The following is a 27977-nucleotide window of genomic DNA, read 5'->3' as shown; positions in this document are numbered from 1 at the left end:
ATGGGTAATCAATCAGTACTAGATGAAAACAGCAATGGGTAATCAGTACTAGTTATAGATAAATGCAGTTTTGATTTTGATTAAGTTCAGATAGAGACATAATACAATATAATATAATATAATATCAGCATCATAAGTCATTTAGGTATTAAGTGCTAAATGTAAAATTGGGTAACGCTAATGAGATGAATGTGTCTATATAGAAAAACCACTTGGGCTTGCTAACATGTTTTCCTAAATTGTCCATATGAAAATAGTTCAACACCACTTGGAAATAACTAGGCTTGAAATTTGATGTATTACCATATTTTAAAAAGTGTTGTCTTAATTCAATGTGCACTATGAGAAGTTAGCTGAACGATACCTAGAGAAACAACGGAGACTGTCTTTACCAAGCACTTTTACCACGCGGCCTCCTCTGGAGCCATCTCATGTTGGAACTTTTAGTAATAATTTACTGGGCCGTAGACCTTTTATCTCACAAGAAAATGCAGGGACTTCAACAAGACCACAGCCTTCCTACCACAGCATGCTGCACCCTTCAAACATGGTTAGAAATAATTGTCATCTTTCTTTTAAGTTTCAGACATTTTAAAATATTTTTTAATTTTGTAAAATACTGAATTTGACTCACTTATGTTAAATGTCATAATTATCTTCATTAGTATTCAAAGGGAACACATTTCCAACTTTTTAATAACTTTATTCAATGAATGTGACCCAACAGGCACATTTTAAAGTTCTTTAAAAAAAAAAAAAGTGTTGTCTTAATGTGGAGAATCCTAGAGGGTTATTTCAAAATGTAAATCTATTCATCTATTTGACATAGAACTAAAATCTGATCCTCTGTTACAGCAATGAAGACTTTACAATGCATGTGTTAGTAAATATTCCAAAATATTGCTAAAAATCTATTTAAAAACCTGCAGCATCTCCTTTTGATAGCTTTGTTTAATCAGTGACTCTGCTCAGTTTTCTAGCCAGCTCCAGTAAGCTATTCTCTCTTCCCTAGTTCTGACCCTGTTAAGACATCCAAATTATGGGATTTGATTCAATATACCAGCTCTTAAATTTAAGGTTTTATTTATCACTTTTGGAACAACCAAAGAGATGCAGATGTTGTGTTAACTTAACCTATTATGTTATCTTAATGTCTCTGCTAGGTTCTAATTGTTTAAAACAGCTGAGTTTTTATTTGGGTTATGCTTTGTTTAAAATATATGCTTATTCTCAAATGCATATAATCACCTTATAACAATGATCAAATTTTATCTATATGATGTCATGATGTAAAGGGATCCTATTTCGACCCGATGTTTTGGATTTTGAGCCTTTTTGGCATCCTTGGCAGGCATTCAAAAATTCAGTTCCAAAAATTTTGGACTTTGGTATTTCCAGATAGGCCCCTGGAAATATCAAAGGACATGTCTCTCATCTTGTAGATACACCAAATCATCAGGCTATTTGGGTTGTATTAGAAGTACTATCAAGATATGAAGTGGTGCTAAATTTTAAGTCTTTATAATATAAAATGCTGCCAATACAAATGTCTAAAGATTAAAGTCTAATGATCTTGTGTTACTAGATATGATGGTTATTTTAACGAGGAAGGCCCAGAGGCCTAAAAGGGTTATTTCTCTTACAAAATCCTACAAGTGATTTTTTTAAAAGATATTGTATGGAGTAAGCAAGCACCTCTTGTTGGTTAATAGGTTTGTAATTTTAAACATGGCTATTTAAAATTTTTGTCATCCACAGTTTTATATACCATATCTGCTGGTCATGAAACTAAAACCTTGTTGGTTCTATGTTTAAATGTGTCATTTTAGGTTTAAAAGGATGTCTTTTTCCCTGACCTCTATTGTGTTCAATACTCTGGAACAGTTCTGTAAACAGATAAAGCCAATCACGTACTACAGGTTCCAACTTCACCAAAGTTTGGTTAATTTAGGTTATTAAGAGCAGCATGTAATTCTAAATGGTTGTTGATAGGCCGGCGCCACTACTCAATAGGCGAATCCTCCGCCTGCGGTGCCGGCACACAGGGTTCTAGTCCTGGTTGGGGCGCTGGATTCTGTCCTGGTTACCCCTCTTCCAGGCCAGCTCTCTGCTATGGCCCAGGAATGCAGTGGAGGATGGCCCAAGTGCTTGGGCCCTGCACCCCATGGGAGACTACAATAAGCACCTGGCTCCTGCCTTCGGATCAGTGCAGTGTGCCAGCTGCAGCACGCTGGCTGTGGCAGCCATTGGAGAGTGAACCAACAGCAATGGAAGACTTTTCTCTCTGTCTCTCTCTCTCTCACTGTCCACTCTGCCTGTCAAAAATTTTTTAAAAAAATTAAAAAAAATTAAAAATGGTTGATGATAATAAAAAACAGCTAAAGATTTTAGGAAACTATTAACAAAACTGCTTCATTGTTCTGTCTTGTATGTTGTGTTATATGTGTGTATATATTGTACACCTACATAGGAAAATTTAGTTAGAGCTCTGTCTTAATTAGCCTATAAATGAAAGATTGCTCATAAATTTAAACTGCTAAAATTAAATCAAAGACACATTTGATTCATGTGACCTAAATCTCTTTGTAAGATGTTTTAAATCTATTGGTAGAAAGAAACTAAAAATGCTTCATATGTGTGTGCTCAAGTTTGCTGGCTAAGCAAGCTACACTGTGTTATATATTTAAGAGATATTTCCAAACATATGTAAAGGTCCTGGCAAAGAAGTGCTCATTGTTCAAGAAAGGACCCACATGACTGTTCTCCAGGTCCAAAGAAATCCTGGGATGCCTTTCATTAACCTTGTTGTCCTGTTGCAAAAGGAAGTAATATCCCCCTGTTCCCTCAGCAAGGTAGAATGGATGACCTCCCAAATTAAAACCCAGGAGATCTAAATAAAAGCAGTTATTTTGGCCTTAGGGTTCTTTAAAGATCAACCCTTTAATCTTATTGCTGATTCTTGATATGTTATAATTTATTGTTTCATTTACCACATGCTCAAATTAGGCTGTGAGAAGTCAGATGGGTTAATAGGCAATCAGGGTAGTCGGAATGGAATTGGGGGTGTAAAATGCTTCCTTTCTCCAAAAAGTTGTCCTTAGCAAGGTCAGAAGTGCCTGCCTGCCCAGTCTTTAGAATCTCACAAATTTACCATGAGAATAGCAGGCAAGTAGTGAGCTCCTGAGCTCCCAGTTTATTGTGAAAACAAATTAGGCATCCTACCCTTGTGATTTTTTTTTTAACATAAGCAAGCCAGATAAGAAAAGGATTGCAAATTGGGTCTTTTGATGGGTTTTGTCCCTGCCTCTTAGCTGAATGCCAATCTGTCAAGTTTTTTTCCTTTAAAATTGTACTTAAGAAATTGTACTTAAAAAACCTCAGGTGCGGGTGCCATGGAATCTCTTGGGTTTTGCTTTTCTTACAGTTCCCTTTCATGCCATTCTGGCTGGAGGTCTTTGACTCTAGTAAATCTTGCTTTTAAACCTTTAAATATTGCTTTTCTCTTTACCTTATCAGCTTGGAAATTCTTCTTCCATGTGAGACAAAAATCTAGGGTAATAATAATTTCTTTGCTGCTGTTTTCCCATAACACTACCAATGATCTTAATTTACTTAGTCATTTTTTATTAACCTTACACTCTGCTATGCCAATCCCTTTGCATGCTGCTATATTCACAGTCACTCCTCTTTACCAGGTTTTCTTTCAGAAGGCAACAGACATGTGGATGAAGCTTCACATGTCAGTGTCCTACTTATTGATCCTCTTCAGTCATGAATTTTTCATTAATCAGCTAAATCTCTCCATAAACAGTTTAAAATTCCTCTTCCTGATGTTCCTGAAACAATCTGTAATTGTTCCCAATGTGATCAAACTCCTCATTATTTTCCTTTTGCTGCTTTCAACCCTCAAGGCCATCATGCCAATGAGCTTTGACAAATGGACATAACTCATTGTCCTTTATCAAAATCCTTCTCTTATTGACATGTTATTATTAATACCCATTCAGGTTACATTTGGACAACTCCACTTAAAGGAGAATCTACTTGCTATGTCATTGTGTTCAATTTTTTTTTAATAAATCAAGCCCAGACATTTGTTTATAAAAATCTATTTGGAGGAAGGATGATGGTATAAACCATTTACATTAGTTTTATCTTGACAAGTAAAGCATTATCCATAATCTAAGATTTGTTACTTGTGCCCCCTACTTCTGTTTTTTTAAAGTGTATAAGTTTGTAATGTGGCAAAAAGAATATATGAATTATATAAAATATATATAAAAATTTCCTTTTATCTCTGCTATAAAGAAACTATTTCTCCAAATGAAAAATCATGGTTGTCATGGACAAACTTATTCAATTAAAGACTGATAGTGGGCCCACCTATACCTCTTCTGCATTCAATCATTTTTGTCAATTATAAGATATTAAACTTACTCATGGCATTCCCATAATCCTGCAGGTCAAGTCATTGTTGAGCACGCCCATCATATGCTTAAAACCCTTCTTTAAAAACAAAAGAAAAGGGGGAAACACCCCTGGGGAGATTAATCATAAAATGGCCATTCTTTTATTTACACTTAATAATTTAACTTATTTTTCAAAATTCAATTCTACCTCTCTTGATTCTGAAACCCTATCACAAAAGCATTCCCATCCAGCTCATGAAGAACCATGACTGTTAGTTTATAAGTAGCCCCCCCATCCTAACTCAAAGGGCTCTAAACCACTCAAAACATGGGGAAGAGGGTTTGTTTCTGTTTTATGCCTTTACAGGTCCTGTGTGGATTCCAGCCCACTGTGTCTGACCTACAGACACGATGAGTTGGCACCAGCAGTTACAGGATACAATTCCTCCTTTACAGCTAAAGAAGACAAAAACTCAGTGCCACTGTTTCACCCTCTTTCAAAGAATCAAAAACAAAGCCACTTCATTGCAAGTCCCCCAGGACAAATCGACCACCTGGGGAGATATGAAGTCATTGATTGCTGATTGCTTCTGCACAACAGAAACACATAGAAACTCCTGAGACTTTATTTACCACTATTTTTGCTCAACTTACATACAGTTCTACTTTGATCTTGTTAATCATTATGTTATGCTTTTCTCTCCCTGTTGGCTCTTATTGTTTAACAACTGTTACTCCTGAAGTAAAGATACCTGTAGGAAACCCTGTGTTGTTATCCTGTTTTTGGAATTGTTATCACCCATCTTCCTAGAAGAGCTTGCCTATTTAAAAAAAAAAAAAAAACTGCTAAGGCCATCGCTGCATTTAGAGTTAATTCAAATTCATGAAGGTGTTTTACAAAATTATGCTGTAACAGATAGACCAGTCTAAGTTTAAAAGTGATAATATAAATAACATCAAGTACCTGGTAAAAAATAGAATTAAAAAGGAAGGAAGGACCAACCATGGGAAGCAGTTCACACAGCAGACTCCTAGAATGACTTTTGCAGTAAATAACATTCTGACCTCAGAATCAACCCTTAAGGCTTCCTGGTCAAGCTGAAAGGCCTGCAAGAGCATTTCAGGCATGGAAAGACAAAACTCTGACAAAAAAATCCTACACGGAGTATCTCTGTGAGACCTCAGAGGAAAGAAAAGGTCATCAAAGGAGACACTGTTCTCTGAAGGAAGAAGAGAACATCCTCTTTGCTTATGGCCGTGTCCAAATACCAATGGCGTCTATGGTCACAAAAGGCTTCCATAGCCCTGGCAGCCCATGACAAGGGCATCAGATGATCACTGACATCATAAAAAGAGTGTTAATTGTTAAAGGAACAACAGTAGTCACTGTGCACTTGCTCCCCAGGTAGGACCTCTGTCCCTATTGAATTGTAATATGAGAATCAACTGCAAATTCTCTCCCTAAACTGTACCCTACATGTTGTGTGTTGGCATGGGGGCAAGTTGTTGAAATCTATGATTAGCATAGAGTTGGTCCTCTGTATATAAAGTCCTACTAAAAATGATCCATAATGAGGAAGGAGATGGGAGAGGGAATGGGAGGTGGGATGGGAGGGGGATGGAGGGTTAGGGGGAAAGAACCACTGTTCTGCTAAAGTTGTATCTATGTAAAAATGAATTCATTAAATTAAAAAATTGTGCTGCTATTGATTATTTACCACTTAAACATCAAATTGGATGACAATAATTTCCAGGATTGTGTTGTTTCAACATCACAGATAATTCTAATTTAATTCAAAAGGAAATTGATAACATCAGAAATGAAATTTCTCATTTAAATATTAAGCCTGAATGGTGGCAATTGGGATTCTGGCTGCATTGGCTGCTGCACTTTGTGGTACCAGTTATTATGGTCCTCATCCTGTGTTTGATACATGCATCATCTCATGCATACCTAATCTAGATCTATGCTTAAAATAAAGAAAAGGGGGAAGTAGAGGATGCTGCCTAAGTGAGCACACTCCCCTGAAGTTAGAGGCATAGCCACAGTTTCTGATATCCACCAAAAGAGGCTGCGGAATGGGCACACTTACCCTCAAAGGAATGTGGCAGCAGAGACAGCAGGGGGCTAATGGACATTAATTGGTACCTGGCATGTTTTCCAGAATTTGTAGACTTCCAAGTATTTGAATGGACCTGTCTTTGAAGATTTACACCACTGCTCTGTTCTCTGTCATGGATCACCAGACTGGATTCCTTTTCCACCTAAAGTTGTACACCACTGTGCCTATGTGCTTGCTAGCTTGTAGGCTTGCTGGTATCCTCTAATAAAAAGTGCTGGCCAGAGCAATCTGGGGAGCACTCTGTATGTGAAAATGTCTGTGTTCTGTCTCATTCATTTTTGAAACCCCACACCTTAGATGTATTGAAAGTTTGTTTATTTGGTGCCTTTCCAATTTTTTGATGTAGGCATTCAATTGTTATAAACTTCCCTCTTACACTACTTTGGCTGTATTCTATAAGTTTTGATGTGTTGTGTTATCTTCATTCATTTCCAGAACTTTTTTTTATTTCTATTTCTTCTATGACCCACTATTCATCAGTCTCCATGTGTTTGCATATGTTTTATAAATTCTTGAGTTGTTAATTTCCTGTTTAATTCCATTATGGTCAGAGAAGATGCATGGCATGATTCAGATTTTTTAAGATTTCTAAGACTTGCTTTATGGCCTAGCATATGGTCTATAATATAGAATGTTCCATACAATGATGAAAATAATGTGTCTTACAACTGTGGAATGAAAAGCTCTGTCAATATCATGTAGGTTTACTTAATCCATAATATCAATTAGCTCTGTTGTTTCTTTGTTGATTTTCTGTCTAGTTGATCTGTCCATTGAGGAAAATCAGTGTTGATGTCTCTCATTACTATTGTATTGGAATCTATGTCTCCCATTAGATCTGTTAATATTTCTTGTAAATAACCAAATGCCCTGGCATTGGATTTTAAACATTTATTATTGTCTCATCTTATGTTGAATTGATCACTTAATCTCCACATAGTGCCCTTCTTTGAATCTTTTAACAATATTTTGGTTAAAGTCTATGTTGTCTGATATTAGGATGACTACACTTGGTTTTTTTTTTTTTTGTTGTTGTTGTTGTTAATTTATTTGACAGGTAGAGTTATAGACAGTGAGAGAGAGAGACAGAGAGAAAGGTTTTCCTTCCATTGGTTCACTCTCCAAATGGCCACTGGTGCTGCACCAATAAGAAACCAGGAGCCAGGTGCCTTCTCTTGGTCTCCTAAGTGAGTGCAGGGGTCCAAGCACTTGGGCCATCCTCTAGTGCCCCCTTGGGCCACAGCAGAGAGCTAGACTGGAAGAGGAGCAACCAGGACTAGAACCCAGTGCCCATATGGGATGCTAGCACCACAGGCAGAGGATTAACCAAGTGAGCCATGGTGCCAGCCCCTTTTTTGCTTTCCATTGGTGTGGAATAACTTTTCCCATTCTTTCACTTTCAATTTGCATTTCTCCTTGCTGTTGAGGTGTGTTTCTTGTAGGCAGCAAATAGACAGGTCTCGATTTTCAATCCATTCAACAAGTCTGTATCTTTTAACTGGAGAGTTCAGGCCATTTACATCAAGGTTATGATCAATAAGTAATGGCTTGGCCCTGTCATTTTTTTCTATATATATTCATATTGTTTGCTTTATATTTCTTTTGTACTTTTACTGCCTTCACATTCTTTCATAATGAAGTCTAACTTTCTGTGTTTCTGTGTGTAGCACATTCTTAAGGAACTTTTGTAAGGGTAAGCGAGTGGTGACACTCAATTTCTGTTTGTTATGGAAGCTCTTTATTTCACCTTAATTCATAAATGATAGCTTTACATGGTACAGTATGTGGGGTTGACTGTTTTTTCAAAGACTTGTATTATGTCTCTCCATTCTCTCCTAGCCTGCAGAGTTTCTGATGAGAATTCAGATGTGAGTGCAGTTGTAGACCCTGTGAGAGCAATTTGGTATTTTATGCTCATTTTAGAATCTTTTCTTTGTGTTTTATTGTTGAAAATTTGATTGTAATGTGTTGTGATGAAGACTTTTCTTGTCTTGGCTATAAGGAGTTCTGTGTGCCTCGTGTACTTTGACTTCTCTTTTTTTTTTTTTTCCAAATTAGGGAAGTTTTTTGTAATTATTTCACTGAATATGTTTTCTAATCCATTTTCTTTTTCCACACCTTCAGGAACTCCTAAGACCCATATGCTGGGTCCTTTGATAGTATACCAACAGTTTCCAACACTGTTTTAAATTTTTCTCATTTCTTCTTCTTTTTTTTGTTGTTCTTACTGAAAAATTCCCAGTGATTGTGTTCTAGCTCAGATATTCTTTCTTCCGCCTCAACCAGTCTGTTGTTAGGACTTTCCACTGCCTTTTTATTTGACATATTTAACTTTTCATTTCTAATAATTTATTTTGGATTCTCTAAAAATTTCAACTGTATGGAACAAGTTTTCTTTCATGTCATTTATGAATTTCTTTCATTTTTGAATTTTTTCTAATTGCTTCTTTTTTTTTTTAAACAGGCAGAGTGGACAGTGAGAGAGAGAGACAGAGAGAAAGGTCTTCCTTTTTGCCGTTGGTTCACCCTCCAATGGCCACTGTGGCCGGCACATCTCGCTGATCTGAAGCCAGGAGCCAGGTGCTTCTCCTGGTCTCCCATGCGGGTGCAGGGCCAAAGGACTTGGGCCATCCTCCACTGCCTTCCCGGGCCATAGCAGAGAGCTGGCCTGGAAGAGGAGCAACTGGGATAGAATCCAGCACCCCGACCATGACTAGAACCCGGTGTGCTGGTGCCGCAAGGCAGAGGATAAGCCTGTTCAGCCACGGTACCGGCCTTCTCATTGCTTCTTAATCCTTTAATTTTTTTTTTGACAGGCAGAGTGGATAGTGAGAGAGAGAGAGACAGAGAGGAAGGTCTTCCTTTTTGCCGTTGGTTCACCCTCCAATGGCCACTGTGGCCGGCACATCACGCTGATCTGAAGCCAGGAGCCAGGTGCTTCTCCTGGTCTCCCATGCGGGTGCAGGGCCCAAGCACTTGGGCCATCCTCCACTGCCTTCCCGGGCCATAGCAGAGAGCTGGCCTGGAAGAGGGGCAACCAGGATAGAATCCGGCGCCCCAACCGGGACTAGAACCCGGTGTGCCGGCACCGCAAGGCGGAGGATTAGCCTGTTAAGCCACAGAGCCGGCCACTTTGATTAATTTTTTGAATTACATTTCAGGTATTTCATCAACCTCTTCATCTTCAAAGTCTAATATTGAAGTGTTTGCATTCCTTTGGTGGAATTATGTTGTTTTCTTTTTTCTTTATCTTGAATTTCTGCATTTATTTTTAGGCATTTGTGGAAACATTTATTGGATTTTTCCTTTGATGGATTATTTTTGAACTATGCCTCTGTGGCTTAGTGGAGCATCTGCTCTTTCAGTGACTACCCAGATGCTTGAGCTGAGTGTGTCCTGGGGGCTCTAGTCTGTGCTCCAGGATATAGTGAGTATACAGGGTCACACCCATTTTGGACATGGTATGTCTTCTTAATTGTCAACAGAAAGGAGGGAATGACCACCTACGTTGGCATCATCACACCTTTCCCTCTGCTCTTCTAAGGTGTCCAATGCCTGAGTGTTAGGCCCCAGTGGGTGTAACTTTCACCTATGCTGGTATATGAATTGCACAAAGGATGAGCACAGATCCTGCTGAAATGTCCCACCTTAATTAGGGAGCTCAGAGTGTGTGGAGATATAAACATTAATTACCCAGAAAACCAGCAACACCCTGTACTCTCTCAGTCACAGAGTTCCCATAGTGTTATCCCACAAGGCACAATCACAGTCATGTTGTATATAGGATCCACTCTGCCCCACTAGCCTGGCCCCATTCACAGAGAGGCAGAGATGTTCCCAGAGCCAGCTGCATGTGAGTATACTGCATAGACGGTTTGAACCTCATGGCAGCAATACATTGAGAAGCTGGGGGCACCTCACAGTTGTACATGGGTGCCCAGCCCCCATCAAACCAGCAGACTTAAAGACAGTGGGAAACATGGATTTTTTTCCCTCTGGTAAAATCCCTGGATCCCACATGTGCACAATACACACTGGCTGCAGCCTTACTCATTTCAAAATCACCCCTTCTTCCCACCAGTTACTGGGCACATACAAGAGTCTCTTCAACTGTTGCTAATGTCAGCATGGCACCTTATCTGCCCCCATTGCATGGAGCTGCCAAGATGGCATCTGTCCTTGCTAGTTTCTGGGCAAGTGCACAAGAGCTGCTATAGCTGCTAAGTACTTATATGCAAAATGGCACCCACCCTCTTTCAGTTGGTTTCCAGGCACTGTTGTGTGTGTGAGGGAGATAGATAGGTAGAAAGAATTATGCCCCTTTTTTTCCTGGGTGAGCATGCACCCTGTTCCCCTCAGGTCTCCTGGCCAGATTCAAAGTGTAGTCTACTAGGCTCTCATTCTGACTATATCACCAGTGTTACAGGATGCTGCAGTCTGATCACACCTCACCCTCCAAAGCTGGTACTTTCTCCAGCTCTTGGCTTCTGGGGTTATGTGGTGTGTCTGTGCACATTGCTGCACATCTGCACCTTCCATACAGATCCACAATGTCTCTCCTCCTTCCACAGAACCTTCACTGCAGTTTTCCCTCCAACTCACTCCTGAAAGTGCACTTTCTTTACCTTTTTTTATTATTTTCTTCTAGCCTAGTGTAGTCTGATCTTTCTCTATTCTGCTACCTTGGAATCCCTGGCAAAATAAATTTTGATTTGAAGTGTATAATTATTTAGATGTTTGTCATGACTGTCTTTGAAATGAAGTTTAAAACTTGAAAAAAAATAAATTTTGGGGGCCAGCGCTGTGGCACAGTGGGTTAATGCCCTTGCCTGCAGTGCCAGCACCCCATATGGGTGCCAGTTTGAGACCTGGCTGCTCCACTTCCAATCCAGCTCTCTGCTATGGAGTGGGAAAGCAGTAGAAGATGGCCCAAGTCCTTGGACCCCTGCACCCAAGTGGGAGACCCAAAAGAAGCTCCTGGATCCTGGCTTCGGATCAGCACAGCACCAGCTGTTGCAGCCAACTGGGGAGTGAACCAGTGGATGGAAGATCTCTCTCTCTCTCTCTCTCTCACTCTTTCTCTCTCTCTCTCCTCCCCTCTCTCTGTGTAACTCTGTCTTTCAAATAAATATATAAATTTTGGTAAATAAATGTTGGTAAACATTCTTCCAGTATGAGAATAAGTGAAATCATGATATGCAGTATTGAAGCACATAATAAAAACATATAATAAAGCTCTTTTTGTAAGAAAAAAAGATGTTGATCAAGATATGTAGCATAATGTTAAAGAATGAAAAAGTCAATTATGACATGAAAATGATATTATATGCTTCCACAAAATCAAATTTAAAAATTAATTCTCAAGGTTGGTGTTGTGGTGTAGCAGATAAAGCCAGTGCCTGCAGTGCCAGCATCCCACATTGGTGCTAGTTCAAGTCACAGCTGCTCTACTTCCAATGCAGCTCTCTGCTATGGCCTAGGAAAGCAAAAAAATGGCCCAAGTCCTTGGGCCACTGCACCTGTGTGGGAATACCTGGATGAAGCTCCTGGCTCCTGGCATCAAATCATCCCAGCTCTGGCCATTGCAGCCAATTGGGGAGTGAACCAATGCCTGTTCTGGGAGCTGCTTGAATGAGCAGCCTGGATGAGGTAACTTGGCCACATTTTTCCTTGGTTTTTAACCAGAGTTTTTCTGATCAACTTGAAGATTAGTTAAGCCAGTTAGCAGCAGGATACCTTGAGTCATGCTTGACAATTGCAGTATAGAAAGGAAGAGGGTATCCCAGATGAAATTGGGGTGCTCTGCACGTGAGATGGGGACAGGGGCTTCAGTGTGGTTTGGGCAGTACCTGTCTGCAAGGGCTTCCTGCTAGCATTGTGGGAGTCTTGCCTGTACTGGGCTACTTTCTGAGTAAAGTGCTCACCAGCCCTATTGGCTCAATAAACAGCTTCAGTAAGGAGTGAATTTCCTCTCTCTCTCTCTCTCTCTCTCTCTCTCTCTCTCTCTCTCTGCTTCTCCTTTTTTCTCTGTATAACACTGACTTTCAAATATATAAATAAATCTTTAAAAAAGAAAATTGGCTGGCACCACGGCTCACTAGGCTAATCCTCCACCTGTGGTGCCCACACACCAGGTTCTAGTTCCAGTTGGGGTGCCAGATTCTATCCCGGTTGCCCCTCTTCCAGTCCAGCTCTCTGCTGTGGCCCAAGAGTGCAGTGGAGGATGGCCCAAGTGCTTGGGCCCTGCACCCGCATGAGAGACCAGGAGAAGCACCTGGCTTCTGGCTTCGGATCAGCACGGTGCGCCAGCCACAGTGCACTGGCCACAGTGCACTGGCCACAGCGGCCATTGGAGGGTGAACCAACGGTAAAGGAAGACCTTTCTCCCTCTCTCTCTCTCACTGTCCACTCTGCCTTTCAAAAAAAAAAGGAAGAAAATTAATTCTCAAAGTTATTAATGTTACTCCAGTGTATATTCATTATATCAGACTAAAATGATAATGTTGGGAATTTGCCCACTATGGTATTCAAAATGTATGGTATTTCAATGTACTGTATGTATCCAATTAGACCAAACATTCTGCACTTTTTATTTGATAAAGCTGGCAATCTTAATTGCTTGAAATGACATTACCTGGTGCCATGAAATTTAAAAATAATTATTTTAGGTGTGAATTTTGTACTGGAGGTCTGGTGGACAGTGTTGCTGATCTGGGCCAGCTCTGGCTAATCTTGCCTGATCTTCTATAACATCCCAGTATGCTATTATAGGATGGCCTTATATTTTTATGTCAATTTGCTCACCATTGAGTGGATGTTTGGCACAGATGTTAAATCACTATTTGGTGTTCCTTCATCTGATACATGAATGCCTGGGTTTATATCCCAACTAATTCTGGTTTGTGCTGCTGTACACTCTGGGATGCAGCAAATGATAACTCAAGTGAATGGCTCCTTGCTCCTTTTGTTGGACCTCTCAGTTGCAGAGATGCCCACTTGCTCGGGAGGACGCCCAAAGATCCAGACTCCAGACCAGTTGATGCAAAAAGCACGAGGTTTTTATTGAACGTTTGCGCAAACGGGCCCCCACCTCAGGTAGTGAGGAGCCCTGAGCAGCAGTTTCACACAGGTTATATAGGCAACGAATTAGCATATTCCTAATGTGCATGCGTAGGATTGGTCAGTTCAGAGGGACCATTAGCATATGGGAGAATGCTGGCGAAGAAAGCTGGTGGAGAGTGCTGGTGGAAAATGCAGAGGTGGCACGGGATTGGCTGGTTCGGAGGGACAATTAGCATACCGGAGAATGCTGAGGGAGAGTGCTGAGGTGTTACAGGATTGGCCGGTCGCAGTGACATCATAAGTGCGCGCCTAGAGACTCTCCGAAGGGGAGGGGCAGCTCTGCTCTGGGTGCGCCCAGAGGTTTCCCGGAGGGGAGGGGCAGTTCTGCTCTGGGCATGCCTAGAGGTTCTCTGAAGGGGATTGACTTTTCCTTCCCAGAGAATGTCCTGCCCGCTAGACTCTGGGGAACATCTAACCTCTTAAGAAGCCCCTGATATTTGCCCAGGCCTAGTTTCTTGTCCCTCTCCCCCATAAGGGTCCTTCACTTTCATGAGAGGTACTCATTGAATTCCTCTCTCATGATTTATCTGACTTAGCACTTGTTATTGTGGACATTTGGAGAAATGAACGACTATTTCTCTGTATCTGTATGTGCCTTTCAAGAAAATAAAAATTAGATAACAACTTAAGATTTAAAACAAATAAATTCAAGTTTGTTTGATATTTGTGTATTTGAGGCAATTTTATCTTGATGCTCACTATGAGGCTTGAGAACAAATGGGAAAAATTACTTCAGGTTGGAAATATGCACATGTATATTAGCATTTTTATTGAATTCTTAACAGTGTCTATGTTTTATGGAACCATTAGTTCAAGTGATAAAAACTTACATATCCGAAGACATGTCAACACATCTAGTCATTAAACTAGAAAGACTCATAGGTTATTGTGCACCCCATATCTGCTAAAATATAGCTTTTCTTATTTATTATGATCTTTGAACCATTACTTGTCAATATCGTCCACTACAATTGCTGGAATTTAGCCCCTCTTGCTGGTTACCTCAGCTAGATCTGAGTTTCCCAGGAATCTTTCTGATTCTTGCTTTTTCTCCTTTACAACATTGAGTTGGGACACAGAACCCTAAGACATTGCCACCTCAGTGCCCACAGTTTCCCTCATGAGTATAGAGTTGGCTTCAAACTGTGCTGGATGGTTTTCAGGATGACCACAGTCTGTCTCAGATAGGAAGTTGCATTGCTCTCCCAGCCAACTAAACTGTTATAGTTGACTTTCTAACTTCCCACAAAACACCTCAGAGCAAGTTTTACAATTACCAAGAACTTACTGAAGATTTTGAGATAAGTAGGAACATAACACAGGCACATCTCTGCATATCCATCAAGGAAAAAAACCAAAGCTGCCCATAAGCCTACATCAAGTTAGAAGACACCTCCATCTTACATTGTAATGATTCCATCGACTACACCAGACTTTGGAAATCTGCATAATTTGACTGTAGTCTCAGATAGGAAGAACAGTTTCATGTTTGTTTGCGTCTTAAGCACACTTACAAGGCCTACCCTGAAATTCTTATTTTCTGGATCGTATTTTTTCTAAGATGGTGGCTCCCCTTGGGCCTTCTTTAAGAGATTTTAGCCTGACCCCCTGAGACTCAGGGACCCACTGGCTCCTTTCTGACCATTGGCCACAATTAAGGAATAGATGTCTTTAACCCTGGGACACAACCTATATAATGGTGCAGAAAAAGGCAAGCTCAATCAGGCACAGAGTGAGACCTCAGAATGGCCCTCCCCTTGTGCAGAAGAGGCCTCAGCACTGCATAAACCACAACTACCTCACATCCAGCTCCATCCCTGCCAGTTACCCTGGATCACTCACCGGGTCAGTCAGCTCTAATCTAATGTTCACCAGGATGAGCACTGTGATGGCAGCCAGAAACAGGGTCCCAACCCTATGGAGACCTGTCTTATCTCAAGGCAGGTGTTTCTAAAAATGGTCTCACAACTAGGATGAGATGCAGACCAATGACTCACTGCAGGAACCCCAACCCATCTATGACTAGGCAGCAGCTCACATCCTTCTCCTCCCTAGGCCCCACCTGCTTCCCTCCTTTGTAATGCTGCAACCAACAAGGAGACTCAGGTGAATGACCAGAGGCACTTGGAGTCTAGGGGCAGCAGGGCAGCCTGTCTGTCCTGAGGGATCCCAGGGCCCTGTGACCACAGGCACAGAACAAGGTTGGATTCTTCCTCCTTTGTGGAGTATCCAGGTCTGTAACTGCTCATCCTTGGCCATGGTGTCTGCTCACCCGTTTGCCTACTACACCTTCAGGGCCCATATCTGCAAGAAGCTACAAGACAAAAACATTTTCATAAAACAATACTGGATAACTGCAGGGAACTACCCTTCACAGAGCTCTTGTCCATTTCATCAAAGGAAGATTCAGGTCCACAGACAGGTGTATGACACCTGGAGTCTAGTTTCCAGAAAGGTGACTTCTTTGAAGTACAGGGACAGAGGGAGCATCAGACTTAGAGTCTTTGTCCAACTTCTTTGACACACAGGAAGACAGCTCCTCACACAGATTGGGTTATGAGTATCATCCAGCAGCCACATTTTCCATCATAAAGGGCCATTCCCATCACATTATAGGTCATGAAGTCTCTGAGTCTGGTGCACCCACAGCTCTGAGATCACTGTTGACTATAATGGCTCCCTAGGGATTCATGTCCCTCCACAGATCCATATCAAAGGGAAATTTGCACCCATCCCACAGGGTCAGAAACAACTATATTCATATGCAGTATACAGTGGACACCACTGGGGGTACAGCAAATATCACCTTCCTCATTAGCCAGGAGAAGTCAGGGCCACATACCTTGTAGGGACTGTCCCCAACTCAGCAGGAAATGAAGAAAGCAGGTCCCAGCCACCTGTGTTCTCCTGTGATGAATGAGCTTCCTAAATTAAAAAAAACAACTCCAAGTCAGTAAGCCTCTAACTGCAGTAGAACATAGAGGGGTGCTAGGCAACAGTGACATCATGGAACCAGCCCTGTCACAATGGTACACTCCACAGATACTAGGGCCAAAGTCAGCCTCCTCAACACACTGAATAACCAAAATCTCCAGGGATAGATCTTGGGGTCTCTCTAGGAAACGGGCAAAAAGTAAGATCTGCGGTAGGTATTCCATGTGACCAGCTATACCAGTGCCTTCTACACTTGCTATACAAGGTCCCAGGTTCCTGCAAGCCTCTACCTCAAACCCATCCTCCTTCCCCCAATGCAATTATATTTTGTAACAGTTTTTTAAGCCCTTTTAATTTTGAATCAAAATTTTTGCAATGAGTCCCCACACAAACCTACTACATCTTCCTAAGGTTCCCATACTCTGTTTCCATTCCTTCAATAAGAACTGAGTAATACAATGGTAAAACCTCCTCCACATAAGAGTCTTCACACAAGCCCTGCTGATCCAATCTGATGCCTTCTGCTCTAGTACTGCCCCATCTCTCGTGCTGTCAACATTGGGCTCCAGGGAGTCCTCCTGGAATGGTGGAAAGGGGAGAGTGTAACTGAGCACAGCCTGCCTGGGATCTTGAGCTGTACAATCTGTATGAAGAACAGGGACACTTTTCTTGATGCAGGTGAGGGGTTAAGGGGTGGATCACTCTTACTTTTCCTGACACTCATGTGCCCAACACTAAGGCTGATGTTGAGAGTACCTAGGATATCTGCACACTAGGAGGACCCTGACTCAGAGTGGCAGACATCCCTGTCACAAAGAGCAGCCCCATCTCTCCAAGTCCTACTCTCCTCCTGTTCTCTTCTGGCCCTGCAGAGGCAGCAAGAGACTGGTCAGTTTTCTGTAGGTTGAAAAACTAGCTCCTGCTGTACTCCAGCTGTTTCTTGCTCTCCCCACCCTGGACTGCATTCCCCTGTGTAGTTCATGGTTGTGCCACTGTGCATGTGAATAAGTCCATGAGTATCCTGTGGGTGTGTATGTTCTACCACTCTAGCAGGGCCTTGCTGATTCATGCTCAATGTACAAAACTCATTGTCACTGTCACCTCTTGAATGAGACTTCCATCAGAGTTGCAGCAGGTGCCTCCCAGTTTTCCCAGCATACTCCAGGGGCCATCATGGGGAAGTATGTGGGAGTTGGCAGAGTCTGAAGCCCTATTAGGAAACACACCTGTTACTAGGGGGATCTAGGTAGTATGGTAGGAACAGAAAAATAAGTCACAAAATTCTACTCATATGTGAAATATAATAAAGCTGATCTCAGAAGTTGGGGTATTTGGATAGTTACCAGAGTCTGAAGCGACTATGGTGAGAGAGGATAGGAAAATGTAAATGGTACAAGTGATAGTAAAATCCTACACTACACATTGGGGATGAAAGTTCTGTTGTTGCATTGCACAGTAGAGTGACAATACATAATGATAATGCTTATTTTATTTTAAGTAAATGTTAAATGTTTATTTAGATACTATGCTCCTAAATCTGCATTTATGAAATAAATGAAATTTGTTTACCATAAGAAATTTTAAAACAAATGAAAATTAATAGAAAGAACTTAGGGTATTTTCACCATAAGATATATTTGGGGACGACACTGTGGCATAGCAGGTAAAGCCACTGCCTGCAGTACTAGTATCCCATATGGGTGCCAGTTTAAGTCCCAGCTGTCCCATTTCTGATCCAGCTCTCTGCTATTCCTTGGGAAAGCAGTAGATGATGCCCTAAGTCCATGGGCCACTGTATCCACATGGAAGATCCAGAAGAAGTTCCAGGCTTTTGGCTTTGGATTGGCCCAGCTCTGGCCATTGTGGCCATTTGGGGAATGAACCAGCAGTGGAAAACTTTCTCTACTTGGGAACAAATAACAAATATTATGTAATACCCCATGCTATGAAAAACAAAATATTCATGATAGTATATAAAGAAGATCCAAATGAAGTGGAAAGTCATAATACCTGCATTGACTATAAAACTCAATGTCGGTGTGGTCATTGTCATGCAGTGGGTTAAGTTGCCATTTGGGGTGCTAATGTCCCATATTAGTCTACTTCTGATCAAATCCCACCTCCACATCTGACTACTGTGTCTGGGGGACAGAAATGATATACTGAGTGCTTGGGCCCCTGCCACTCATGTGGCAGACCTAGATAGATTATTGTGTTTTTGAGTTTTGTTTTGTTTTTATCTTTGTTTTGTTTTTGGCTTCACATAGCTCTGTCTATTACAAGTATTTGGAGATTAAAACTACAGATAGAAGATTCATTTCTATTTTTCCCTCTGTCACCCTGACTTTCAGACAAATAAAGCTAAGAAAATTCAGTAATTTGAGACATGAATTTCCCCAAATTTATTTTAAAATATGAAGAAATGCCATCACAATTCCAACAACTCTGTGTGTGTGTGTGTGTGTATCCTCATGAAAAACCACCTTCTAAATGAAAAACATACTTTAAAATGAAAAGGACATAAAACAGTAAAGCTAATTTTAAGAAAGATCAAATATTGTGATTTTCAACTACCTCATACCAAGAGTTAAAATGGGAGAATGACATTTTGGCATAGTGCATAAAGCTGCTGCCTGTGGTGCTGACATCCCATAAGGGTGCCAGTTCATGTTCTGGCTGCTCCACTTCCAATCCAGCTCTCTGCTAATGCACTTAGGATAGCTGTGGAATATGGCCCAAGTGCTTGGGCCTCTGCATCCACATGAGAGACCCAGAAGAACCTCCTGACCCCTGGCTTCAGCCTGGTCCAGCCCTGGCTGTTGTGGCCACTTGGGGAGTAAATCAGCATGTGGAAGATGTCTCTCTCTCTCTCTCTCTCTTTCTTTCTCTCTCTCTCTCTCTCTCTCTCTCTCTTTCTCTCTCTCTCCTGTGTGTTTGTGGGGGGTGTCTCCTTCTCTCTCTGGAACTCTGTTTTTCAAATATGTGACTACTAGAGTCCAAAAACTGACCTGATTTCATTTGATGATATTCAACTAATGCACTCATGTAATCAAAGTGTTAAAGGTTAGTTAAAGCTTCAGTGAATGACATACCACACAGAACCCCAAGTTATCCCATAAGATTACATTGACAAGTAATGGCATAGATCTTGACTTGTGTAGATATGTTTTGTGATGTTCATCAGTAACAAAATTGCCTAATGATGAACTTCCCAAAATGTATTCTCATTGTAATACATGACTATTACATGGAAGCCACTTACTTGGGGAATAAATTCACCAAGATTTGAATTATGTATTTATATTCATTTGATTTGAAAAGCAGAGAGAGATACACACAGAGAGAAAGATATAGAAAGAGAAATGGAGGGGCCAGCAGTGTGATGTAGAGGGTAAAGCCAACCCCTGCAGTGCTGGCATTCCCATATGGGCTCCAGTTCAAGTCCTGGCTGCTTCAGTTCTGATCCAGCTCTCTGCTATGACCTGGGAAAGCAGTGGAAGGGCCTTGGGCCCCTGCACCCATGTGAGTGAGCCAGAAAAATCTCCTGGCTCTGGGCTTCAGATTGGCCCAGCTCCAGCCTTTGTGGCCATTTGGGGAATGAACCAACAGATGGGAGATTTCTCTGTCTCTGCTTCTCTGTAATTCTGCCTTCCAAAAAAATAAATAAATCTTTTTAAAAAGAGAGGAGTGGAGAGGGAGATACAGTGACAGAAGAAGATCTTCCCTATGCTGCTTCATTCCCCAAATGATTGTAACAGCCTCACAGTGCCTAATTAAAAATCATAGCCCTGGACTCATTCCAAGCTCCTGTATGGATAGTAGGATCCAAAGTGCAGCCAAAAGTTGCAAGCAGGCATTTGGATATGAATGTAAGTATCCCAAGCAGCATCTTACTTGCTACATGAAATGCCCACAGCCAAGCCAAACTTTTATAAATCAGACATATGAAGAACTCTAATAATTCAATAATAATAAAACAGTAAGTCCTATGATACATGAAAAATACTTCAAAAGATGTTTTAAAGGAGCTTTGTGTATGCCTACTAGTGTCAAGAAAAGAAACTCAACATAAGTCCTATTAATGGAAGTTCAAATTAAAACACTTTCACATATCACTAAATACCAGCAGACTGACTAAATTTAAGAAGACTGAGGATACCAAACATTGGTTAGGATGTGGAATCACTGAAACTTTCATATATTGCTGTTCAGAATATAAATGGAACAACATTTGGTGGCTTGACAAATTTACACAATTAAAACACGTATTCCATGAGTTACCAACTGCACTTCTATGTATTTTCCCAAGAGAAAAGAAAAAAAAAATACACACCAATATTTTTACAAGAATTTCAACGAAGATCTATTCATAAGGGTCATTAATTAGGGATTAAAATTTTGTATCACCTAGAGTAAATTTATAGAACCACAGATATTCTCATCATTGAAAAATGTTAAAAACACCATCCTGGAGAAAATGTGGTAAGATGGTTGTCTTAGATAAGGGCTATTTGAGGGAGTGAATCCAAAGGGAGCTTTCTGGAATGATGGAATTATTAGAAATCTCAAGTGTGGTGGTTACACTAATGTTTATATTTATTAAAACTCACCCAACATTGTACTTTGAAGGGATACATTTCATTATCATAAATTATATTTACACAAGTGCTAAAAATAAGGCATAAACTAAATGGTGCATAAATTTGGTATTTTTGGAAAACTATAGAGATATACACTTGTCACCTAACGCATGAGCAAAAGTCCCCCAAATTGAAAATGTTTTCATGAGGAATTAGCTCCCTCACAGAATTCTGTGTGGAATTCAAATTGTCACAGCTTCTGTGGAAGTGAACATGAAGATTTTTAGGAAACTATCTGTTCATTATGTTTTGATGCAATGATCCCACATACAGAAAATCTATCCCATAATTATTTAAATTGACAAAAATAAGGATGATTTCTCTCTCTATCTCTCCCTCTATGTCACACTGTCTTTCAAGTAAATAAATAAACCAATAAAATTTTAAAAAGAAAATGGAAAAGGAATGTAGCAAAACTGCATATCATGTGTTAATGTGATATATATATAAATAAAATTATAGTCACATGAAGGAGAGAATATGTATAGGGACAAAACCAGATAAAACATTATTTTGGTTTTTCTATGCCAAAATTCTATAGCTTTTTTATATGTCAAATTTCAAATTTCAATGACCTTTATGTCCCTGTCATTTCCAAATATGAGAGAGAGAGAGAGAGAGAGAGAGAGAGAGAGAGAGAGAATAAGTCTTCCATCTGCTGATCCACTTCTGAAGTGCTCACAACACTTGGGGCGAGGTAGACTGAAGCCAGGAATCTAGAATTGAATTTAGGTTTCCCTAAATGTGGACCACATACCTGCTGCCTCCCAGGGTATGCACTGGTCAAAAGTAGAGTTGGAAATAGAGCCTGGACTCAAACCCAGCTACTCTGATATAGAATGTGGTCAACCCAAGTAGTGGTGGGAAGTAACATTGTGGCAGGGATGGCAGGGTCAGTGCCAGGATGTCCAATGTGGCAAGGACAGGTGGTGAGGAAGGCTATGACAGGATTTCAGGTGGCAGCAGGGACATCGTAGATACCAAAGAGGAAGATTTGCATGGAATATAACTCTCATTCAAACTCCACATGCTGTAATCAGGGAGGGCCCATGGTCTGGCCTTCTGGTTTGGTGTTGCTCTTATTGGCTCCATAAAGACCATGTGGCTATGCCTGGGCATGACAGATACCCTGTCACACTGTTACCAGATCTGGTACCTGCTCCAATCACCACCATTTGCCAAGGCTAGAGGAATGCTTTCAGGAACATATCAGCTTTGTGCACTTGGAACTTTCTATACCATATGGATAGCAGTTGCTGCCCATGTCCTGGACCTCAGCACATGTCATTGTCATATTTTACATAAGATCACATCAGGGGAACCATCATCCTGACCTTGATTTGACATCTGCAGTCACAGCCCTGTTGGCCTGACAACTGCACCTGGGTGGGATGGGAGGAGAGGAACAGCTGCTAATGAGCCAGGCTGGCTGGAAACTCCATTTCAACTACCAAACCTTGGTTACCATGGGTTTGGCAAGCTGTTTTTTAGTAAATTATGTATTTTTGGAAATGAACCAGTGTCAGTTGACAGACTTCCTGAAAAAAACCAGCCAGGTGGGCTCAGCCAGCAACCCCTTCTCTCCTTAGACTCAGAGGCTCAGTGGTGAGGGGTAGCCCTGATGAGTAGCCAGGGGAGATTGAAGGCAAGCCCTGGGGGGCCCTCTCAACCAGACTTTCCTTCACATTTGAATGTACAACCCATTCCAACTGTCAGAAGGCCTCCACCCTTAGGCCTTGCTTTCTGCTGTTATGCTGTCTCTCAGGCCTGCAGGTCCCTCTCCCACCGCACACTAAGAGCTGGAACAGGTGGCCTGGAGGGAAGGACAGACACCATGGGCCACTTGGGGTAGACACAGAAACGTCAATATCTGCCATAGAAGGTGTCCCATCCTCTTCATTCACAGCTAATGTTAAGCCCATTTCCCTCCATATACATGGCTGCTACAGTCCCTACTGCCATGACAGCATTTTGCTCCCTCCCACCCATGGGAGGGGCCAGGCAGAGACCTCATACTCCAAGTACAGGAAAAATAAATAGAGGAAATATATGTTTTGAACAATAAATATGGTATCTAGAATGTAACACTGCATGACATTTAAAAATGTTACAAAAGCGCTTTTATAGAATTATAATCAATATATATCAGTTGGATACAGTAACACAATGGAAACCAGTAACTTTATTACTGTTATTGATTCTGAAACAGACAATGAAGATAGACTCATTTATTTGATGGGAGGAATGTCTCTGAAAGAGTGGAAATTGAAATGATACCATACACTGCCTTTAAGGGTGAATACACACATAACTGAACAACAAGGAAGATTGTTTTTCACTAGGTTGATGTCTCAAATTAAAATGTCTAACTCATTAAACTTAGAGCATCTTATCAACCCCATCACACCACACTCCTTGTCAACCTCCCAAATTCACCATCTCTGTATATTAGGAAAATGATTTTTTTTTTGACAGGCAGAGTGGACAGTGAGAGAGAGACAAAGAGAAAGGTCTTCCTTTGCTGTTGGTTCACCCTCCAATGGCCACCGCAGCCAGCACGCAGCAGCCAGTGCACCATGCTGATCTGAAGCCAGGAGCCAGGTGCTTCTCCTGGTCTCCCATGGGGTACAGGGCCCAAGGACTTGGGCCATCATCCACTGCACTCCCGGGCCATAGCAGAGAGCTGGCCTGGAAGAGGGGAAACCAGGACAGAATCCGGCGCCCCAAATGGGACTAGAATCCAGTGTGCCGGCGCCACTAGGTGGAGGATTAGCCTGTTGAGCCATGGCGCCAGCCAGGAAAATGATTTTTACCTAAAAATATGCACACTATAGGATAATCATTTTTATTTTCAATGTTTATTTTGATCTTCTGCTTTGTTTCAGTTTGTCTGTTTCTGAATAATTTATTTTCCATCCATAATCAGATTTTTAGGCCCTATGCTTTTAATGTTAATTTTCCATGTAATACCTTCAAATGTATTAAAATTGTATTGTTATTTTTCAATTCATTTTTGCTTTCTTAATTTTATTTTTGAATAAAGAACAAAGAGCTAACTGAACATTTTCTTATATTTTTTCATGTGTATCAACAAGACTTGCATAAAATCTGTTAGCTTATCTTGCTTAATAGCTGCTACTGTAATTCACAACACATGAGCAAAAATATCTGTTGTGATGTATTTTCTTGATAACTAAGATGAAAGTGGAAGTCATTGAGATACTTTTGTTGGAATGTTGATTATAAAGGAGGAAGTTTTACCTGCAAAATCATTTTCTTTATTCCTTCCTAGAACACAGTGTGTTGGTCATATATGTAGCCATGAGATAAGAGTATGGAGACTATAAGCCACATGATCATGATCATGTTAATGTTACACTCTCAGACTACTGTATTATCCCCAGATCATATAATTTGGGGAGCTTGTTAGAAAAATACAAATTATTTAGAAAAGCCCATGAGTTCAATTATCTATTATACTCAATCAGGTTTATTCTTAACTGAATGGAAACAATATTTTATTTAGTTATTTATTTATAATCATTATCAATCGCCCTCCTTATCTCTTACCCAGGTTGTCCATTATGGTAATTTAGTCTCCCACAAATGATGCATGAAGCCCCTCTGGTATTAGGGAAAAGACTTCCCAGTGTCTGTCCCCCTCAGCTTCAACACAATCCTAGCATTACTTCAGGAGCATAACTGTGAAAGATTTACCAAATCATATAGATATATTGTACACTATAATATTTTTAGAGTCTAAAACGATGCTTGTTTTTCCTCTTTTCTATTAAAAGAGACAGCTGGGGAAGCAGGACACACAGCAGACTCATAGAATGGCAAATGCCCAAAACAGCACTCCTGTCTCAGAATCAACCCTTGGGACATTCGGATCTGGCTAAAAGGTCCATGAGAGTCTCACAGGCATGGAAAGCCATGACACGATGGCAAAAAACAATCTAAATGAAAGACCCTGGTTAACAAGACCCCAGCAGAAGAAACAGCCATCAAGGAGAGAGGCACCTTTCTCTGAAGGGAGGAAGGAACCTCCACTGTGACACGGCCTTGACTAAAAAAGTTCAGAGTCAGTGAACTCAAGGGACTTCCATAGCCTAGACAGCTCATAGCAAGAGTCTTGGGTGATTTCTGACATCACAAATAAGAGTGCCAATTGTTAAATCAACAACGGGAGTCACTGGGTACATGCTCCCCACACAGGATCTCTGTCCTTAATGTGTTTTACTATGAAACTTTAAAACACTACTAATCGAACAATACCCTATACCTTGTGCGGTTGTGTGAATGCAGCCTGTTGAAATCCTTGCTTAGTATATACTAAGTTGATCTTCAGTATATGAAGGTAATTGAAAATGAAACTCGATAAAGGGTGGGATGGGAGTGGGAGAGGGGAGGGCCACGGGAGGGAGGGAGGTTGGGGGGGAAGCCACAACAATACAAAAGTTGCACTTTGTAAATCCACATTTATGAAATAAAAAATTAAAAAAAGAGAGACAGCTGATTATAATTAATTTAATCAAAACAACAGTATTATTTTTACTTCAATATGACTTCACTATTGTAGTTTTTTTCCTACAATAAGCAAACATGTAGAGAAAGCAATTTTCAAGACATTTCTTAAAATTTTCCCTTTAAATTAATAAATAGATGGCAGTCAGAAAGCTAGAGAAATTAAGAAAAGGTATTATAATTTAAATAAATACCTATTGGGGACATACTAATACTTGCCTGTTAATTATACACATTCAATTCTTGCTAGTAATGCCTGGCTCATTTTGTTATCACTTATTTTTATCCACAAAATAATTGTAATCATAGCACATCAGGTTAATCTGACACTTAGAGTGTACATAACAATCCGCCTTCCTGATAATTCACTTGTAAGGAAGCAGATAGTGGCTCAACTAGATGGGTTCCCCCCACAGACACAGGAGACCTGGATTGAGTTTCTGCCTCCTGGCTTTGGCCTGGCCCAGCTGAAGCTATTTAGGGCACTTGGGAATGGAACTAAAAAGAAGATTCATTCTCTTCTCTCTCCCCCTCTCCCTCTCTCTCCCTCTCTCTCCCTCTCTCTCCCTCTCTCTCCCTCTCTCCCTCTCTTTCCCTCTCTCCCTCTCTCCCTCTCTCCCTCTCTCCCTCTCCCTCTCTCCCTACCTCCATCTCTACAATTCTGCCCTTTCAAAAAAAAATAAATGAATACTTTTTTTTTTTTGACAGGCAGAGTTAGACAGTGAGAGAGAGATACAGAGAGAAAGGTCTTCCTTCTGTTGGTTCACCCCCAAATGGCTGCTATGGCCGGCATGCTGCAGCGATCCAAAGCCAGGAGTCAGGTGCTTCCTCCTGGTCTCCCATGCGGGTGCAGGGCCCAAGCACTTGGGTCATACTCCACTGCCTTCCTGGGCCACAGCAGAGAGCTGGACTGGAAGAGGAGCAACCAGGACAGAATCCAGCCCCCAACCAGGACTAGAACCCAGGGTTCTGGCACCGCAGGCAGAGTATTAGCCTAGTGAGCCATGGCACTGGCATGAATAGTTTTTTGAAAAGATTTATTTTATTTGAAAGGCAGAGGCAAGAAAGAGAGGTCTTCCATCTGCTGGTTCATTCCCCAAATGGCTGCAGCTGCTGCAGCTGCGCCAATCCAAAGCCAGGAGTCAGGAGCTTCTTCCATGTCTCCTGCACTAGTGCAGGGGCCCAAGCACTTGAGCAATCTTTGACTGCTTTCCCAGGCCACAGCCGACAGCTGGATCAGAAGTGGACCAGCCAGGACATGAACTGGAGCCCATATGGAAAGCCAGCACTGCAGGCAGCAGCTTTATCTGCTATGCCAAATGCCAGCCCCAGTGAACACAATTTTAAAATAATACATTTTTAAAAGTTGGCGGTATTGTGGCAGCAGCTGGCTTCCAGGAAGCTCACCAATTATTAAGAGCCTGGCCCTGCACATTGCTACAGTGAGCTGGGCTGAACTGCTGTGCCACAGGTCCTTTTAGAATAAATCATGGGATTGAGCTTCATTCAGATGTAGTGGAATATGCCAAGGAAAAACTGGAGAGCTTTGTCAAAAATAATAGCTTTGATAAATTTGAGTTCTGTGAACCTGCATTTGTAGTTGGTAATCACCTCTAGAAATGTCCTACAGTTATCAGTATGATCGAATTTACTGTGGTGCTAGGGTCCAAAAAGGCCATGAAAACTATGTGAAAATTTTACTGAATGTGGGAGGCATGCTAGTCATGCCTATAGAAGATCAGTTAACACAGATTATGTGACCGGGACAAAACACTTGGGAAAGTAAAAATATCCTTGCTGTTTCATTTTCTCCACTTGTGCAGCCAAGTAAGAATGGTTATGGCAAGCCTGCTTCTGTGGGACTCCCCCCTGTGCTGTCAGGAACCTGCAGGACTTGGCTTGTATTTATATTCACATCCCACTTAGAAATTTCATAAACAATGAAATGCAGGCCAAAGGTTTTCCCAAAAGGTTCCACCCAAAAGGAAAAGAAAGAGAGTGAAACAGAATTAACAGGCACATCCTTGTAGGTAATCAGCTTATGCCTCAGCCTCTTAGTGAGGAGGAAGAGAAAATGGAAGATCCCAAAGAAGAGGAGAAAGATCACAGTGAAGCTATGAAGCCAGAAAAGCTGCCTCAGAATTCATGGAGAAAGAAAATCATCAGCTGCCCTCCCTGAGTCTTTAAAAGCTTAATTGTCTGGCACCGTGGCTCAGTAGGCT

General features: G+C 41.1%; 1 pseudogene; it reads left to right on the top strand.

Moving 5' to 3' along the window:
- Positions 1-27934, top strand: LOC133754511 (protein-L-isoaspartate O-methyltransferase domain-containing protein 1-like; annotated as a pseudogene).
- Positions 27935-27977: the final 43 nt, after the last annotated feature.

Source organism: Lepus europaeus, unplaced genomic scaffold, assembly GCF_033115175.1.
Source record: "Lepus europaeus isolate LE1 unplaced genomic scaffold, mLepTim1.pri SCAFFOLD_129, whole genome shotgun sequence".
In the NCBI taxonomy this organism is placed as follows: domain Eukaryota; kingdom Metazoa; phylum Chordata; class Mammalia; order Lagomorpha; family Leporidae; genus Lepus; species Lepus europaeus.
Note: the sequence above shows the minus strand (reverse complement) of the source record. Positions and strands in the feature narration are given on the sequence as shown.